Source organism: Oxyura jamaicensis, chromosome 1 (assembly GCF_011077185.1).
Source record: "Oxyura jamaicensis isolate SHBP4307 breed ruddy duck chromosome 1, BPBGC_Ojam_1.0, whole genome shotgun sequence".
NCBI lineage: Eukaryota > Metazoa > Chordata > Aves > Anseriformes > Anatidae > Oxyura > Oxyura jamaicensis.
This window is the reverse complement of record NC_048893.1, coordinates 103,050,194-103,066,987: the sequence shown is the minus strand read 5'-3', so window position 1 is coordinate 103,066,987 and position 16,794 is coordinate 103,050,194. Positions and strand designations below refer to the sequence as shown.

The following is a 16,794-nucleotide window of genomic DNA, read 5'->3' as shown; positions in this document are numbered from 1 at the left end:
AATTCTAATGCCACATAGATTGTGGCAATATTTTATTATTATTATTATGAGGAATCATGTATTCCTTTAAAGGGGAGGTAATTGCTACAGATCTGTGACAGAGAACATGTTAGATTTCTCTTTATGGTCTCTGTCAGTAAAGGTGGTGATCAAGCCCTAAGCAGACATTTCTGCCTTTCTCCACTAGCATGATTTCCTGCTAACAGCATAGCAGACAGGACAGCACCTTCACGAAGTAAAACTAAAAATTTTTAGAAAAAGAAACAATAAGAAACAGCAAACCAGTACCATCAGTATTTCTTGCTGCATCCTGAGGACCTTTGAGAGAAATCTTCATTATTTTAATGGAGAGGGACAAAGAACTTTAACAACTTTGGAGTTCTGTCAGAGAAATTCCCTTTTAGATGCTCTAATGTGGAGTCAAAGTTTGAGTTTAAGACAGGCAATGCTGCATGGATTTCTTTGTAGTATGAAAAACAAAACCAGACGTATCCAGAAGGTCAGGTCATGAAAAAAAAAAAAAAAAAAAAAAAAAAAAAAAAAAAAACTGAGCCCTGAAAATGTGAGGCTTCAAGGTAACTGTTATTAAAGAAATTGTCAGAAATGTTTTCCACTGTCATGTTTTGCTTCTTTTGATGGCTCATCAATTCTTTGCACATGCTTTGCATAGACAAGGATGAATACTGCCCCAGGAAGGGCAGTTGCATAAGGTTTGAGAACTGTACCATTTTTAGCAGTGATATAGTATGTACTTCAGGACCTGATTCTCCTTGCAGATAAAAAAAACTGTCTAACACTAACAAGATTAGGCCTGACGGCCTTTTTAAATGTAAAAGAAAAGCAGAAGCAAACAAGCAGAAGCAGTTGAAGTCAGACTTTAAACTGGGAAGTGGAAGATAATGGTGAATGGACAAGGAGACAAGGAGTCATTTGAATATATAAAAGATTTAATCATATGATTAATGGTTGGAAACTAAAGAAAAAAAAAAAAAAAAAAAAGATAAATCAATGCCATTCTTGCTGGTGATGAGCATGATGGCAAAGCCCACAGGAAAGGAACTCTGATCACAGTAGTCTTCCATTCACAGTCTTCCATTCCTTAATAAACACTCATTCTTCCCATTGGTCTCATCTTAGTCCACACAAAGTGTGGACTAGGTTTAATTCTCATTCATATGATTAAACAAAGATTAAAACAGAGATTGCCTTTGGAGATGAGGAAATAAATGAGGGGGATTTTGTGAAATACAAAATCAGACAACCAAATGCCACTTATTTTTGTCTCAGTCAGCAAATAGGTGCATGGCTGAAGAACTCATCATTGTCTGGTCAAATTAAACCATTACAAGGCTTGGTTACATATATACTTACATTTTGATTATTATAATATGTATACTCATATGCAATCATGATTGTTAAAATTATTATAATAACTCATAATTATGGAAAAAGGCAGCAAAAGGTGGAGTTCTGCCTACTTTTCTATGTAAGAGTAGCAGCTGAGGAGGAGATGGAGCTTCTAAGACCATTTTTGTCATAAAGAGATAGTGTGACAAAACACAACTCTAAGTGATTTGAACTATGAGATTTGATTCGAGGCTCCTAAAGGACATGCATATATGTCTTGGAAAAGGGATGTTAGATGCAAAATTAAATTCTTCTCTTAAGATGTACTATGAGAACAGTGTGGATCTCCTCCCACACTTTGCAGGGCAATCATCATCGAGAAGGCACAGTCAATTTACTCTTTTCAGCTTTTACAATTCTATTGTCTCCCAAGTATATTCTGCTTGATAAATTATATACTTGACCTTTCCATGGCAAAGAATCTTCATATGTCATAAGAATATTAAAAAGAAAGCAGATTCTACAGGTTGTCCAGGGAAACACATAACTGATTCTCATTAAAGTGTTTCATGTGTACTTTCAATGCTCTTGCTGTTTCTTCACTCTAGATTTTGAGAGACATGAACACCTGTATATTTAAATTGTTATATGTTCATGTATAAGTTACTGTGTAAATAACTGATTTTTAAATTAAAAGTATTTCAGGTCTAGTTTTAGTTTGATTAGTTTACATTTTTAATTGCCTTTTTTTTTTAGCTGTTAACATTGCTACAGAACAATGTCACTAAGCAAGATTTTTTCAAAGCATTTGACACTGTTCAGTAATGTTTGTACACTCATTGAGTTTAATTAAATCAAGGAGTACCATATCAAGTAAATATTAGTTTTCAGGATTTTTAAGTTATTGTTGTTGTCTGAAGGAAAAGAAGGAATTCCTCTCAAATAAGTTCTTAAAAGCTGTTTGTTTGTTTGTTTGTTTTTTCACAAAAAAAAAAAGAGGTTGGCGTTTTTTTTTTTTTTTCCACAAAAGGTTTTTTTTTTTTTTTTTCCGTTTTATGTGTGTATGTTTTTAATTATTATTATTTAGTAAACAAAAAAACTCAATGCAAAATCATTCAAAGAGTACCTTTTAGCTCTCTAAAACAATTAATTGTTCTGCTTCTTTCTGTTAACGTGGTTGTGATTCTTAAGTTTATTATATTTATGTCTTTTCAGATCTTTTTTGTTGTTGTTGTTTTAGGGTGCCTCAACTTTTATGGTGGTTTGGGTTTGCTTAGCATTGTAGTATTTTGGGAGAGGAGAGAGTAGAAACAAAAGAGTTTGTATAATCTGTTTGCAAAAACCATGTTTAATATGGAGAATTTCTGCACTTTTTTTTTTTTTTTCCTGATGAATAAAGAAACACTTTCTAAAACAGAAAAAGAAATGCATAATAGTCCTCTTGCTTTCTTCTGACTAATATAAACTAAAGTTTATTACAATGAAATGACAAAAGAATTTTGCTTTTCCACTTCTTTAAAAATAAGACATAAAATGATTTAGACCATCAATTTCCTGTCTTCCTTTACCACCAAAATCAGTCAGCAGCAATATACAGATGAATTACTGCTGAGTTTACAGTCAAGCTCTCACAGTTCTCTTTGAAGAAAAAATCAGAATTTGAAGTGTTTCTTTCATTGACATACAACATATTCCAGTACTATATCTTTTTCAGTATTGCATCTGAGAACAAATCAAAATTAAAGTTTTCATGTGTGTAAAAATCTGCAGGACCTTTCCACATAAATATGAAACTCTAAGTAGGAGAAATTAGAAATTATTTCTCTTGTATACTGTAGAGTTTGCTTTCCATATACATCTCAACTCCCTTTTCCCAATTTGTACTGTTAAGTGAAAGCTTTTCTTTCATATGTAATATCTATCTCACTTAAAAGCTTCATTATCTTCAATTTTCATAACTATTCTATACTTCAAAATTACAAAGATGATCTGTGATGCGTATGTATCAATTAATAAGTGTTAATTCAAATAGAAAATTTAAAATAATTGCAGGGAGTTTAAAATAACAATATAAAATATAACAATATGTCTGAGCTAAGTGCAGAGAGAAATGAGAAAAAAAATGTTAAAAACTATAGAGGATGTAAGTCTAGAAGCACAACAGTAAAAAGCAGTTAAAACCAACTGCTGTTTTAGTCTCAACAAGTGAGACTTGTGAGCCTGAGTATGTGAGCATGAAAAAACACTAGCACTAGAATGTGCACTAGAATGTAGCCTATATCCTCAGGCTACTCATTTCTATAACCTTTCATTTGTTTTGCTTTCCTTTTGGGCTCTTATCTTTCAGTTTTAAGTCTTCTTCATTCTTCTCTCACAGCATTAATTTATATATATATATATATATTTATATACAAGCTCACTTATGAATGCTATCAATCAAAAATATATTGCATAGTTTTATTCTGTCATGGAAAATGTAAGAAGATTAATTCATTATTTCACAAACTGAAAAGATATACCTCAGTAGAGGAGAAGATCCAAAAGTATGGTGAGAATGACAGAACTTTTGAGAAAGGAAGTGTTAAATAACACGTAAGCAGAAAACATAAAGGTCATGATAATTAAAAGGAACATTAAATAGCCAAACATTAAATGGTGGTGATTCAATGATGATACATAGGCAAAATCTAAACAGAAACCAAAAGCAAAACACCATACCAGCAAACCATAGGAAAGAAAACAAGAAAGCCAATGTCTTAAGTTAATCTTCTTGTTTTCTTCTGATGAATATAAATTAAAGTTTATTCCAATGAAACAGAAAAAGTGTTTTGCTCTTCCAATTCTTTAAAAATAAGACTAAAAGTTTAATTACTTTTGTGTTTGTTTTGAAACTAGAGATTCAAGAATAAAACTGGCAAGAAAAAATCTCTGACATAAAGCATCTTTATTATGAAATTTATTATGTTTTAGATGTGACTTAATATTTAGAAAATATATTCAAAATGTAACATGATCAGCAATGCATAGAAAAGATAGATATAGGAAGGAGTTGGAGGCCAGGTAGGCTATATTGATCCTGACTGAGCTGCTTATTAACTGACAGAAAAGACCCAGCCCACAAAACCATCATTCCTGTATATTGTAACTGTTTTTGTCCTTTTCTCTTTGTGTCCTTGAGCTTCATTTGTTTACGCTGCTAGACTTTGCTAGCTCATTAAAAGTCTTAGGCAGAAGGTTAACAGTCACTGAAAAAGCAGAGACAAATACTAACTTTTAGAAGTAATTGCCTGCAGCTGCATCCCCACTGCAATTTCCCAAGACAAACAGGTGCTGTCAGCAGATGGATACAAATCCTTTGAAGAAACCCTGGCTGAAGAAGTTCTAGGCTGGAGCACCTCTCCTATGAAGACAATCTGAGAGAGTTGGGGTTGTTCAGCCTAGCCAAGAGAAAGCTTTGGAGGGACTTTATACTTCCAATATTTAAAAGGGCCTACAGGAAAGATAGGGAGGGACTCTTTGTCAGGGAGTGTGGTGATAGGATAAGGTGTAGCTGCTTTAAACTAAAAGAGGGTGGATTTAGATTAGATATAAGAAATAAATTCTTTACTCAGAGGGTTATGAAGCACTGGAAAAAGGGTTGCCCAGGGAAGCTATGGATGCCCCATCCCTGGAGGTGTCCAAGACCAAGCTGGATGGGGCTTTGAGTAACCAGGTCTAGTGGAAGGTGTCCCCACCTATAGCAGGGATATTTAAGGTTCTTTCCAATTAAATCCATTCTATGAATTCACCAATAAAAGGTATTTCCTTGTGATGGCATATACATTGGTATGTGCTTTAATTTAGGCACTTGATAGCCTCATTTTTTATTTTTTTTTCAATTGTTTTGTCTATTTGGCTACTGCTTCTTTAGTTCACTACGTGGTTATGTAGAAAAATAGATCTGTCAGTCAAAAGTTTTACATCAGATGTAACTGCTGTAAAACACTCTAATTTAGTTGAGGGAACAAAAAAAAATAGCATTAAAGAATACCATTCTTTCAGCTGAAGTTATGTATACTTGCTTTTGGTATTTTTTATTGCTTTCCATTGGCCATGCAACAATAACAACAAAAATAGCTTTAATATAGCCAGTGTAATTTACCCAAGGAAGAAAAATAGCTGATGTCATTTTACCAACAATGTTCCTACTGGCTAAAGGGGGAAAGAAAAAAATAAATAAAATAAAGTATATAGCCACGTTCAATCTTCTCTAAAGGAGTATTCATTGAAACAGAAATTTTGTTTGGTTATGTTTTAATAAGCCAAAATATCTCTCACTTTTTAGAGTATTCATTCCTGTACTCTTAACATTTTTCTGTGATGTTTGTGTAGAAACAGATGGTTCTAAAAGACTATTGAAAAGGCTTACTTGATAACTTATGAGAATTATTTCCATAATTCCCATTAACTGATGACTAAGTTCAATGTATCCTTTATTTTAGACGGTTTCCTCACATTCCCTGACTTCGGGAACCTTTTTGCCACAAGTCATTGTGTTTGCTGAATTCCACAGCCTAATACATTGAAGTAGATAATACATCTGAATATCATTGTATCTGAACAAATGTATTAACTGTTTTTTTTTTTTTTTTTTTCCTACTATAACGACGACTAAAAAAAAAAAAAGTATATTAGAGAATGGAAAGATTGTATAAAATGTCTATTATTTTCTTAGAAGCCCTTATTAGGAAAACCTAGGAAAGTATTTTGTACTTCAGTATGGAAATCAGCTTTTTTTTTTTTTTTTTTTTTTTTCTCTCTCTCTAATGTGGCATTTGACAAATAACTAGGATACATAATTATATGCATTAAAAGCAGAATGCAGCTGTGAAAAGCGAGATAAAGGTTATTTTTCAAAAACATAAGGAAGGTTTAGTTACAGGCAATATATAATCTTACTTGGTAATTCAAGTACGATATTGTTTACCTTGCATTCTGTTTTTTTTTTTTTTTTTTTTTTAATTATTATTCACTTAAAAATTAGTGGTGCTTTTAACCTGCTCAACAGGTAAACTTCACCACAGGCACTCTCTTACTCCCCCTTCTAAAAGGAAAAAAGGAGAAAAAACAATGGAAAGGTCTCAAGGGTTGAGGTAAGGACAGGGAAATCACTCACCAATTAGAGTGATTTTGCACTCACAGGCAAAACAGACAGCATCGGGAGATTAGTTGTCCTTTAGTTTCTTGCTCTTCTAGTCTGCTAAAAACACCTTCCCCACATCCACACTCATTTACATCCTCCCGCCCCAAGTAGTGCAGGGGAATGGGGAGTGGAGGCTGATGTCAATCCCTAACACTTCATCTCCACCACTCCTTCACTGTCATTCTCTGTCCCTGCTCCAGGGTAGGGTCCCTCCTACAGGATGCCTTCCTTTCCAAACTGATCCTGCATGGGCTTTGCTCAGGCAGCAGCTCTTCAAGATCTGCTCCAATATGGGTTCATACCACGGAGTCCATCCATCAGGAGGAAACTGCTCCAGCATAGGTTCCAAGTAAACTCAACATGAAATGTTATATCAGAAATTTTCCTAGTTAAACACGTGGACCTAATTAAAAATAAATAAATAAAAATTACATTTTGCAAGAGAATTTGCTCAAGAAAAGAAAAGCGTTTATATGAAGGTAGGATGAGATATTTATTTATTTTTCCTAAAGTTCCTATCATAGCATAAAGAGTTCTTGATTTTCTGTTAAATCACTGTTCTAGTTTTTACTAGTTGGGCTAATATTGGCCATTTTCCAGATCCAGATGCTGTTTGCATGAAAAATGTAGGTTCTTGATAAAAAAAAAGCAGGTCAGAAGGCAACCTGCCCTGGATCTCCAGTTGCTTATCTTACACTTTTTCAAGATCAGTTTTCTTAATGAACTGACTAACAAAGTTTTTTACTATTGCAGTCTTCCATGAAATCCTGTTATGGAATAATATAATATGATGCCTGTAATTTTGGACCTATTTACACATGCAAAATATTGAGAAAAATGAGATCTGCTTCATTCCAAAAAAACACTTATGAAAATGGAACAGATAATATTTCAAACCAATGAAAGAAAGACGTAGGTTTTCATGGCATATTTTTATTTCACTCAGTGTCTTAGCCCTCACCAGGGCCAAACTGTGAGTGAATTTACTTGGGTATGATGAGCTGAAAGGCACCATTAAGTGGGTGCTTTTAAGCTTTTTATTATCTTACACTGTTTGTCTTTTGTATGGATGTTATCCCCATGTTCATTTGGTTTGTAGTTTTAGTGATAGCTTGTTCCTACTTGTTCTTCTGCTTCAATAATTGTTCTTTCTTACTGTTGTGAACTAGATAGGATTAATTCATTTACACCAGACAGGTCTGTGACTAGTATTTTTCTTGAAGTGTCCCTGGTGGCATGTTTGGTTTTATTTTTTCACTTTTTTGTTAGTCAGCTTTGTTAAAAGTAACTACCACTAATGAAGGTGTACTTGAATTTGCAATACAATCTGATGACGTGTCATGCTTTTAACACCAGCAATGTAAACAGTATATGTATATATATATTTAAATATATATATTTATATATATATGTTGATTTACTAAGCAAAAGGATGCAACAAACTGCAGCTGCTAATCCATAACTACTTTGAGTCACAGGTAGTGCATTTGGAAAAGCCCAAGGGTTGATATAGGCTCCACAGGACCAGTTGCAGTACATGTAAGAGGGGTTCCTGCTGGTCTTACTTTCCCTGTTCTCTAGAGATTGACTTCCTTCCTGGCTGCACAGGTGAAATGGCTCATTGTCTGAATCACTTCCCCTGTGAGCACCAGGGATGGTGTGAGGAAAGGGCAGCAGAAAGAAGGAGGAAGGGAGTAAGATCCTTCTTGTGAGCTGGGGCAGGTTATCTTTTGTGTATGACTTACCTAGTTAAATAAGAAAAGTGTGTTTTGTTATCTCAGTGACTTGCTGTCCCTCTGATTAGTCACTGCTGCTTTTTCCTCTTGCAGGGAGAGGTCCTGTGCACTGAGCCTGCATTGGAAACCATACCATCCTTCCCCTGTGGTGCAGAATGACTAGCTCCTATAGTGGTCCTCTTCTTAAGACTTTCAGGCAATCCAGACAGATTGACTATTATCCCGGAATGTTTATTATCACCTTATGCAGAAGATAGTGTGGATATTTTTCTTAATTATAGTCAGCTTTTTATTTTTCCACTTAGATATGCAAATGTGGCTTAATCTGGTAAGATGAGATACGATCACTTGTATTTGCCTGGTTAATTCAAAATTCATTGTCTCTGTTCACAATTTTTCTCAATGGACTGTATGTTTTATTCTAATGTGCATGATATCAAACGTACCTGACACAAATATCTAGAATGAACATATAGATATCGATCATTAGTGGCTCTGTATTTTTAACAGATATGGAAGTTTTTATTATTTGTTCTGAATGATCATAACCTAGATTTACTGTAGTTATCTTGTGACATGTAGTTCAATAATGCAATGATAAATGTTTGTGTTCCAGTATTAGCATAACGTAGTTTCTCAGTAGCTTGAAGGACATATAGAGAACAGATTGATTTCAAAATTTTCCTATTTTGATTTTTTTTCCTGTAGAAAAAATCTTATGAAATACACTCAGATCTTCTAATAATGTATATTTTCATGATAAACTTTAAAATCTTACGTGTGAAATATATATTTAATTCATGGGCACTTTGGGGGAAAGAGTTACTCGTTTTGGTTTATTCTTTTTTTAACTTTCAATTTTTGTGTCTTCACTTTTTCTTTCTGTCACTTGACAGATAAAACCCCTTTATATTTATATACTCTTTAAAACTCTTTAAATTTACTTTTTTTTTTTTCAAGTTCATACATAAATTTTAAATTATGTCATTGGTTTTCTTTCCTTTTTGCCTTTTCTTTTCAGTTTCATAACTTGTCTATAGCACAGTAAGTGGCACCTAGGCCATGACATAAAATTGTATTACAACATCTGAAGTCAAAATTAAAACACAAGATATTACAACTGCAGAAAAGCAAATTAAGATCTTTTTTTTATATTATTATAAATTTGAAGGCAATACGCAGGTTGTGTTATTAAATGTTTCTCTGCTTTTATTAATATGTTTGCTCTGTAAACATCTGATTCTAAACTTGAACACATGATAATGATTTTACATCATAAATGAGTCTTTTCTGTTAAGATTATCTGGCAAAAAATATATATATATTTATTACCTGTGTTATTCACTACTTCTGTCTTTGAAACCCTTGTTTATTTATTTCACTGCAGAAAAACATGATAAAAATATTATAAATATGTCATAACACTGGGTATATCTACTATAATTATGTATACTGTTCAAATTCAGTTAGGGGTTTTGGCATCTCTTTTATCTATTTTGATTGGTTACGTCCCTTCTCACCTGATGCTATGCAAGAATAGAGCACATACAAATGTTTTGGAAGAGACATAAAGACTATCCTAATAGGATAGTTAGGTGGCAGTTTTCCATAGGCAACCCATGTCAGTGATTTACTCCTGTGGAGTATTTACTGATAAAGTATTCTAGCAAAATGTTAATGTTGACATGTAACTTCAGTTGCAGATGGTTGTTTTTTTTTTTTTTCTTTCTTTCTTTTTTTTCTTTTTTTTTTTTCTTTTTTTCCTCCTCTTTGAACTTCAGTGATCATTGCAGGTTGTTGCTCACATTTGTTTGGTCATCTATCTATTCTTATTCACTAATTATAATTTTCTCCCTTCTCATTTAGTCCTTTACAAATAGTACAAAGAATTATTATTGACGAATGCTTTTCAACAGGAGCACTGGGATTCATCATTGCCTATAATAAACGTAAGGATTTTAGGGTGGATTCCTACATGCCTTCTGGAATTCTGTTTTAGTTGTCTATCATATCACAACTCTAGTTTCCCTGACAGTACAAACATATACATTTTTATTTCATCCTCAGCTATTATTGTTGATCTTTAACTCACCATGTTTACTAACTAGCAAGGTATCTGTTTCACCATGTTTCTGTCAACTCTCCTATATTATTTTTCTGTGTTAGTCACAGCTTCCAATTTCTCCTTGTTTGTCCTTCATGCTTCTTGTGTTAGCATGCAGGTATTTTATTATATTTGATCTATGCTTGAAAGCTCTCTGGGACTGATGTACTGGCATCCTTGTGGACTATCAAGGTTCTTCTTCCTTGCCTACTGTTAAAGAACTGTTTCTTTTTTTTTTTTTAAAAAAAAAAAAAACTCCTCCTTATTATACAGAAGAATAATATTTACTTATTAAGTGTTATTGATCTATCTGTTAAATTAGTGACCCAAAACAACAAATTGATCTTAATAAATTCAGTCACCTCTTGGTATTGCTTAGAGACAGTAAAACACAGATGTAGACTGCACTTTAAAAGAGAGGAGAAAGGTCGAAAGGGATTCAGGAAGCAAGCTGTTGCCATAGCATTGTACATGATGTAGTTGTGTTATTCCCTTCAGAGTTATAACTTGTGCATTGCTCCAATACATCCTGAAATTGCATGTAAGAAAGTGGAAGGATCCTAACTTATCTTGCTTATCTTTATACCAATAAAACTTTCCCAAAATAAGGATGGAGATGGTTTGAACACGTGTTCTAGGCTGTGTTAGTCTACAAACATCATTTACTTAACACCAGCTGGTAGGGCTAGGCTTTGTGCAGGCCTGTTCCAGCTAGTCTGTGGAATTAGGTGCCAGCCCCTGTGATACTGGGCAGGGCAGGGATCTGCCCATGACTCTCAGCCACAGGGCCCCCTGCACGTGAGCAAAATGGGTGCTGGATGACAACATCAGTACAACTTTTGCAAAGCATGTCAAAAAATTATTTTATCAAGTGACTTCAAATAGCAAAAGTTTATTTCAGTTTGGACTGGACTGCAATATGGGGGGGGGGTGGGGGGGTGGGGGGGAACAGGTTTTTACCTAATTAGTTTTTCAATAAAAAATACTTGTTAATGAGATAAGCAAAAATCAATATTTGGTCATGTGAAAAATATGATGTGGGAACTCAATGTAATCTGAAAAAAAGGAGTGTCAGCTGAATCCTATGGGCAAAAGTTTTAGAAGCAAAAGCCTCTTTCTTACCAGCTGATAGTGCTCAGACTTTGCAGTTACAGGTACAAAACTTTTGTGGCAGAAGTGATAGCTATCATTCGCTTTGACTATAATCTTGCAGATGCAGCCCTGTGCCTGGGCCATGCTGAAGTCAGGCAGGCATCTGCTTACCCCAGACTATTAGGAGGAATAGAGACTAAATCAGGAGTTTTAGACTGTTTTGTTTTGTCTTAAGGGAAAAAAGAAAATAATTACAATTATTGTTCTAGAGAATGCAAATCAGCCTGGCTCATAAAATAAGCACAAGGGCATTTGTTAAAATTATCAGGCAAACAGTTTAAAATTAATAAAAAGAAATGTTTTTTAATGTAATGAATAATTAGACTATGAAATTTACTGTTAAATATTAGCAATGCAAAGAGAGAAACAAGAATATGCAAAGCTTTTAGACTGCATATGAATGAGAACTGGATAAGCAATAAAAAAAAAAAAATAATATGCAGGAAAACATTAGATGTTATTGACTCCCATAGTTCATGTGACAATGCAATGATGATCAGCTGTGGTCAGGAAGAAAGGGAAAGGAAATTCCCTGTATGTCTTCTATTTTTTTTTTTTTTTTTTTTTTTTCAAATGAACATCAGGCAGCATTTCTGTGATGTTAAGCATCTATTTTCTGTACCTTATTGCATATTTAGCTAATTTCAAGATTGTTTCAAATAAAACTTATGTTGTAATTCAACAACTTTTAAAACTCTCATTTCAAAATTTAAAATGCTACTTTTGAAACTTCAGTTATTCATATTAAAAGATTTTCACAGATAGGAGAGATCAGTTTGACAGGAATAGGTCATAAACCAAGGAAAATGAGAGATCCAAGTATTGTGATGTTCCTATTCAAGAACATAGGTTTAAAGTCCAGACTATAAATCACTTTGATGTGATCTAAAAGACTAACAAAGTGATAAAGTTAAAATGAAGTATTTTTATTCCTCAGAGCAAACTTTATCAGACTGAAACATTAAATTGCTTTGATTTTTGTCAGCAGTATTATGTATGAGTTTCCTGCTTTAACATACAAATTATCTGATTAGTCCTATTGCATGAATTTTTCTGCAGTCTGACTTTGCAGCACACAGACTGCCAAGGGATAGAGCTGTGTGATTTTACGGAGAAGGAACTAAAGAAAGTGTGATTTACTGAATGATATTTCAATAGAAAACATCTTTCCTTCTTTGATTTGCAAAACAGATTGTCTTTCATCAGGCTTTCATAGATTTTAAGGGGAGAGGGAAAGCCAGAAACATCACATGAATGACTAGGTGTTTGGGGTTTATGTGCAAGGTTTTAGTAGCAGGGAGGGGCTGCAGAGTGGTCTCTGTGAGCAGAGCCCAGCACCTGCCCCGTTTCAGACCAGAGCCAGCTCCAAAAGGAGCTGCTGGCCAGAACTGGGCCAGGGAGAGAGGCTGGGTGCTGGGAGAACAGATTTAAGGAAGGGGTGGGAACTGCTGTGCAACAACAGCTGGGAGAACAAGGAGTGAGAAACAGCCCTGCAGGCACCAATAAAGGAGAGGGGGAGAAGTAGAGCAGAGGGAGGGAAGGGAGGAGGTTGAAGGTGGTTTTAGTTTTATTTTATTTTCTCACTGCTCTAGTCTGTTGGTAATAGACAATAAATTATATTGATCTCCCTATGATGTTTTGCTTGTGATGGTAATTGTTGAGTGATCTCCCTGTCCTTATCACAGCCCTTGAGTCCTTTCATATTTTCTGCCCGTTTTCTTTTTGGGAAGGGGTTTGAGAGAGCAGTTGTAGTGGAGTTCAGCTGTCAAACAGGAAGAAAACACTGCACTAGGTTGAAGTATGAACTAGGAGGATGAAGGAAGGACAAAGCAAGAAAACAAGACTTGTTCCTTAACCTGTTGCAAAAATTAAGCACATCCTAGTGTTATGGAAGCATAAACATTTTAGAAAGTTGCTTACAGCCATTTTATCTTTATTTGAGGGTGGGTTTACTCATTGATTCCTCTCTGGAAACTGAATTATATAGTTAAAAATAATTATAAGAAACTACAGTTTATTGGCTGAGCTTTACCATGAATATTTAGAGAGTCTTCATTTTCAATAACAGTCAATTTGTGTTACTGAATAAATAGCATTTCCTCCTGCTGTGAGACTGTTCAAAATGGACTATGTCACCTCTTAATCTAAATTGCACTGGTGAAACAAGTAGGAAGAGTAGACTTTCTTCTCTTGTGTCAGGGGAGTTTGTATCTTTTCCCCTCAACCTCTACTGCTTCTTGTAAACATTGGTAAACTTCTACCATTGGTGCTGTCTGATGTTTTCTTGCCCCAGTAGATTCATGGATCTGGTTAGAAGATGTTCTTCTGATAGAAGATGGACTCAGCTGGGAGGTCTGCTGTGATTAATGCTGTCCCTGTAAAAGGGGCAGATGGAACTATGCTCATTGGCTTCATGGTTTTAATTCTCCCTCTGGGAAAAGTGGCTTGCCATATTTCTTTCCCCTACTCTGTGTGGTTAGGGGTAGAGGCACTGTGCCAGCTGCATTAGAAAAATTAAAGAATCAGTGACTTCTCTGGACAGAAGCAAGAAATACTGGCATGATACTGCAGATTTTACTTCAATAAAATAAAATAAAAGATGGAAAATATTCTGCCATCTATAAGAATAATGGATAGTCTTTCTCATAGAGAAATTAAATATTCTGCATCCTCTTTTGGAAAGCATTGTGCTAATTAGGTCTGAGTTCATCTTTCCTTTTGTTTGTTTGGCAGCTGAACTAGAAAAATATTTGGGATCAAACCAATTAAAAATTGGATTGGCTTCAGTAGAGAGACTGAGCAATCCCCTCCTTTTCTTTAGAATTATACTACACTTTATGTTATAAATGTGAAAACTGCTGGTGGGTCCCTTTCTTAGAAGTGGAAAGTATAGGATGGTTTCCTCAAGCGGGAGCCTATAAAATATACAACCTATCTATATATTGTAATATTTAGACAGTTGATAGAAGCAGGATGTCACAGCCTTTTGTCCCTCCATTAGCTTCCCATTTCTTTATCAGCTAAACTATTTTACTTTTTTTCTGAATTCCTAATGCATTTGGAATGATCCAAGCTTCCTTTTCCATCAAATTTACTATTTGTAACACAAAAGAATACATATATCTAGCTTTAGTGCTAAGGACAAAGAAAGCAACATTGATGCCAGGGGCTAATAGAAACACTGAATGGGACCATGATCAAGGCTTGTACTGTACAAATCAAAATAATTGCTCAGTTCTCCTAGTGTTATCCAAAAGTCCATGGTCAGTAAAAGGCTCTGATATTACTGGGCACTTTAAAATGTAAATGTTGACTAACTGTCATTTATCCTCATATCTCTCTCAAAGACGAACTTCATGCAGTGTCATTTATTTGTCAGTGTCATTTATTTTGGCAGTTATTCCCTAGTACACCTTTTCCCAAGCTGCTTCTTCTCTCTGGTATTAAGACTGATGCTCCTTTGAGATGGTGAAATTACCATTCAGCATTCACCATCATTTTCACCATTAAGACTGTGCAAAATTGATTCCGCCCTTAGTCTTTAGTTGTGTCATTATCTTGCTGGAAGAAACTAAATTTTCAAAGCTGGCATAGTGTCTTTTCTCTTCTGCCTGATACCATTACTGAGAGAGGGTATAATAACCACACTGTTGTAGATATGTTTTTATAGATAGGGTTTTATTGGTCAGAAGTGGACTCATTCTTGTTAGGGATGATATTCAGAGATGTGCATTATATTGATAACTCCCATTGCTTTGTTATTTTTCTTTATCCTCCCTCTGTTCTTCCCCTTCTAATTTAGACTTATGACACAACATCTCTTCAACATCTTTAACGAACCACCACCAAGGTTAACAAAGATTTAAATAGTTTTTTTTTTTTTTTTTTTTTTTTTTTTTTTTTGTAGATGGTGAAATTCAGGAAGGTTCTAGGGAATCAAGAAACTTTTCTAATTATTACCTCCACTTGGTAGATAATAAGGGGTGAGAATTTACAGCAAATCATTTAACACAGGTGCTCTTGATATCTAATAAAAATGTTGGAATCTGTTTCTTTGACTGGGGTGGAAGTGAAGGTGTGCTTCCAAGAATAGCAGGAGGCATGAGCACACATTCATGTAGACCACAGATTTGCCACTGGAAAATCAATGGAAACTAGTTGGATTTCCCTGTCTGCTGTTTGAATGGCTGATTTATTATTAATTATTATTATTATTATTTTCCCACTGTTCGTACTGCTCTGAGAGCAGCAGAATTACCCAGCTTATAAAGAGGGGACTTGATTCATGAACAGGTCACAGGTACTACAATGTTACTATTATTATTAAACAGTAACACAGTATTTCAAGCCATATATGTGTCTCCTAACAATTATATTTGTAAGAGTATGGATACAAATGCAGAGCCATGTCTTCAGGTGATATAAATAATTTGAAGGGAAGCACAGATACTCAGCTGAGTACCTAACCCATGACTGTGTCTCTAGTGAAATATCTACTGTTGAGCATTTAAGAAAATATTTGTCTCTTTATTCTTCTTTGTCTAAAATGAAGGCATTGTTGTCTCTTAAACTCTCATAGCAATAAATTTTGAAGACTCTTCAGGTGGTTGTCTAGAAATAACTCTGTCTGTGGTACATTTTACTGAACATATTGCTACCATTTATCAAATATTTTTGTCTAATAATTGCTTCATTTGAATTATTTCTGCCATCATGCAAATATAGATCATCTTGCAAGTTCTGGTTGGAAATCTGTAACAAGGGAGGGAAGGAGGAGACATCACTTTTTCTCTGTCTGTGCCTATATTATATAATTATTCATCTCCATCTCAGTTTGGAGGGAAAAGGATTGTATGTGGGAAAAAATCCAAGCTTCATTATTGGTATTCCACTGTAGAAAAACTATAAGCTTATAGGAAGTATTTAACAACTCTTAAATATTATAAATAATTATAAGTGTAAATAATAATAATAAGTATTATTAACAAGTATTTAATATTTTTTTTTCATGTTTTATTTCTTTTTCCACCCAATAAATTATGTATGAATAACTTCCAACATGTCTTACACACAAGCTTAATTTCAGCAGGTTAAAAAACTATATATATATTTAAATGTAATCTACTTCTTTACTTAGCGTGTAACCCATGGCTTGTTTCTGCCACAGCCCCACCTGCCAGAAGTCAGTAAGAGAATATCTACCTCACTTTCATTTCATAAAGCAAAAAATAAATATGCAAGTCTCCGACATGAATATAACTGCAGCACTCCAA

The 16,794-nt window shown here is 34.4% G+C and overlaps 1 long non-coding RNA gene across 2 annotated transcripts in view; it reads left to right on the top strand.

Annotated features, from left to right (window-relative positions):
- The first annotated feature begins 8,154 nt into the window (after positions 1–8,154).
- The window catches only part of LOC118160748, a 30,398-nt gene continuing 21,758 nt past the window's right edge, over positions 8,155–16,794 (top strand). For both annotated transcript variants that reach the window (XR_004747657.1, XR_004747656.1), the window contains exon 1: positions 8,155–8,251. This is a non-coding gene — a long non-coding RNA (uncharacterized LOC118160748). The remainder of the gene's footprint in view (positions 8,252–16,794) is intronic.